Source organism: Callithrix jacchus, chromosome 15, assembly GCF_049354715.1.
Source record: "Callithrix jacchus isolate 240 chromosome 15, calJac240_pri, whole genome shotgun sequence".
NCBI lineage: Eukaryota > Metazoa > Chordata > Mammalia > Primates > Cebidae > Callithrix > Callithrix jacchus.
Window position 1 is genome coordinate 94,572,164 of NC_133516.1, and position 3,203 is coordinate 94,575,366.

At 37.4% G+C, this 3,203-nt stretch overlaps 1 long non-coding RNA gene across 1 annotated transcript; it reads left to right on the forward strand.

The window, feature by feature from the left end:
• Positions 1-222: 222 nt before the first annotated feature.
• LOC144579644 (uncharacterized) lies at positions 223-2,855 on the forward strand. Its single transcript, XR_013527779.1, has 2 exons — positions 223-325; positions 623-2,855. It is a non-coding gene; the product is annotated as an uncharacterized LOC144579644 (long non-coding RNA).
• The last annotated feature ends 348 nt before the right edge of the window (positions 2,856-3,203 follow it).

A 3,203-nucleotide genomic window follows, 5' to 3' on the forward strand; every position in this document is an offset into this window, starting at 1 on the left:
AGACCTCCTTTTTCACTTGTAGTTTGCAAGAATAATGATAGAATGTGCTGGGAATGCAACATCCTGGGATAAGAGAGGAGTTGGCCAGAACAGCCTGGGCTCTGTTCCAGTCCCCTCCACATCAGAATGTCTTTCAGTGTTTTATTCTAGCATGTGACATGGCCTCAGGTTACGAAACTCAGAGCAAACTTCTCAGGGTCCCTCAGCAGCAGTGCAAAGTGGGGCATGCATAGAAGAAATGCCATCTGCCCCAGGCAGGTTTCCTGAGCTGTGGGAGACCAGTGTGTAATGAATTCTAGGCTTCTGTTGTCCCTGCTGCTTCTTTGTAAGTAACACATCTTCATCATGTAACTTGTGGTGTGCATGTGCATGATATTCTATCTCACCAGACTCAGACCAGTTGGTAACGGGTACACTGTGAATCTGCTTTACGCTAAAGACAATCAAGAACTCTGAAGCAGCTGAGATTTTACCCTGCTTACAAGATAGCATGTTAGCAGACCAGTTACATACATGCTGGCAAAAGATATGACACTCGTAGGTCAGAAACAGAGGGCTTCATTACTTATTGCATAGTAGGCATCATGAATTTCACATTCATACTTGATCTTTTTTCCCCAAGCCTCACAGACATGTGGAGCATTCTGGGAGCTGCTACACACAGCAGTGGATTTGCATCGCAGCTGAAGAAGACAGAGTTTAAAGAACAGTAAATATTATAAGGGGGTCCTAACAAACCTACCCAATATTTACCCTAAAAAAGACACTGTTTTTATTCTCCTGGATGACAAATATATTGTCTCTCTTATCACTCTATACTGGAGGTAGACCTGGACTCTATCTCCAAGCTGGTTTGATAATCAAAAATCCCTGAAGAGATACTGTAAATCAATATCTATCAAAGCTTCTGCTCTGAAGACATACAGAAATAGGAGGAAACCATGGAGATGTGAGAATACCATTTTCTTCCAACAATTTGGATGAATCCAGATTCTGCCCCTTCTCTGAAAACGTTTCTGTAATTTTTCCTGAACTCTTCTTATGTTAATAAATGCTACCATACAGGGGATGTAGATAAACAGAACATACTGCCCAGGCTGTCCCTCCCAAATAAGAACTATAGTCAATCATTCAAATAGAACTAAAACTCCTAAGGCCTGCCAACCAGCCAGTACGCTGCTTTAGAGGCACTGTCAACCTGTCTACTCCACTAGATAGAAGTTCTACCTGGAAGGCTATAAAATTAAAAATAAAACTTTGTTTCCAGGGTCATTATGCATGCCATTGAAATTGTACCTCTTATGAGGCAATCAGGCATTATTTTGCCTTTCTCTGAAAAGCAGGGTGGCTTGCAACTAAGGAATGGTCATAAGAAAATGTCAAATGTTGAAGAAACACCACCTCCACACTGCGAGTTATTCAGTGACACATTTCTTACTAGCCAGAATTGGTATACATGATAGAACGGCGACAGTTTTGCTCCATTCAGGCTAAAGTAGAGCCTGCATTTGCACATGTGTCCTGCCATACCTAGAATAATGTTACTGGCCAAAAGGAAAGTCCAATACACAAAATTAAGGAGAAACTCCTTGGCTTTCTAAGGTAGATTCTGATGGTTTAGGGACTTGTTTACTTGGGATACTGGGTGGTATAGCTGAACTCAAAACTGCATCTTAGTTTCATCCTGCTACATGGAGTTCTGTTGACATTAGCTTTAGTCAAATGCTGCATGAAAAATATTGAACAGTGTCTGTCCCATGCCATTGGTCAGATGTATCAAAGTGGGTGATGGACTGGTGTACTCATGGGAAACTTACCAGAAGCCAAGATGGTATAGAAAAGCAAGATGAATATTATGTGAACATTCTCCTTGGGTCTCATGTTTTGGCACTGCTGAGCAGAGGTATTGACAGCTGCTGTTCTGAACTGTTTGTTCAAAGACGTCTGCATACTAAAAAGCCTAGAATTATAAATGTAATGTCTCCTCCGAGGGCAGAGAGTAGACATATTTGTTATCCAGAATGGTAAGCATAATTTCTCCCTCCTACACAACAGTGGCTAGGCTTATTGGCATACTATTTTAAAATTGAGGTTTCCTAAATTTGGGGTTCCTCAGTGATGACACAAATTTATTATATTCACAGAAAATACTTTGGCCAATACACAAGTTCCTGTGGGATTAGGGGGCAAGAGTAACCAATGAAATGATGAAGGTCATATCATTTGCTTTGCCATGGGTAATATAGTTCTATCTCTCATCCAAGGATCTCATGCCATCTTGCAGAATCCATTACCTGCTAGATTACAGGTATAATAAAATCTCAGACCCTGTAAATTATTAAAAAATATTTATCTGTATCAAATTTGATTAATGATGTCAGAATTTTTATTAAAGACATAATTGCTTTAATATTTCAGAAAATTAAATATACTTGGGCAGTAAAAAATATTTATTATTGATCTCATAAAGTTTCTATATAAAATATAAAATGTTACATGAGCAAACAATTACGTTTTGTCCTCTGAAGAGTCAACAGAAAAGAATGCATTTTTAAACCATTCTTTAGTGTTGTAGATGGGATTGACTAATTTTTTTTCAGTTTTAATCCAGACTTTGCTGAGCCTTTACATTTATTTGAAACTTCAATCTTTTTAAAAGCAAAGATTTATTTAACTTGCTCAAATACTCACTGTTGTTATCGACAATTGATAATATCACTTTTCCTTTTATTAAGAAAAGTTCAATTTGAAGTTCTGTAAAATTTTGTATGTTCTCTAAAATCTGTCCATTTTAATTAGCAAAGATACATTTTAGGCATTTACTTGTTCAAAATCTAATAAATAATCAACTGCAAGTGCCTGTTTTTCTTCAAATTTATGTAGTCTGTTTTCTAACATGGTTGTTTTTCAAATGAGAAGAATCAAGAAATATCTGAATTACTGTCATTTTTTTCTTTAATTTCTTTTACCAGATTAAATAATCACAACAGTGTTCCATGAAACAGTATGGTGAAGCATTCTTTATATCTCCCTCCTCTGGAGAAGGCTCACTTTTCATCCAAGAAATTTTACTGAAATTTCAGCTTTGATTCCTGCTCTGTAGCCCGAGGAGTATCCTCTGATGCTAGAAGTTAGTTTCTTAGGGAAGGCATACACAGTTCTCTTTGGCATTCTTTTAATTGCTGTTGTTATGAAATACTTTT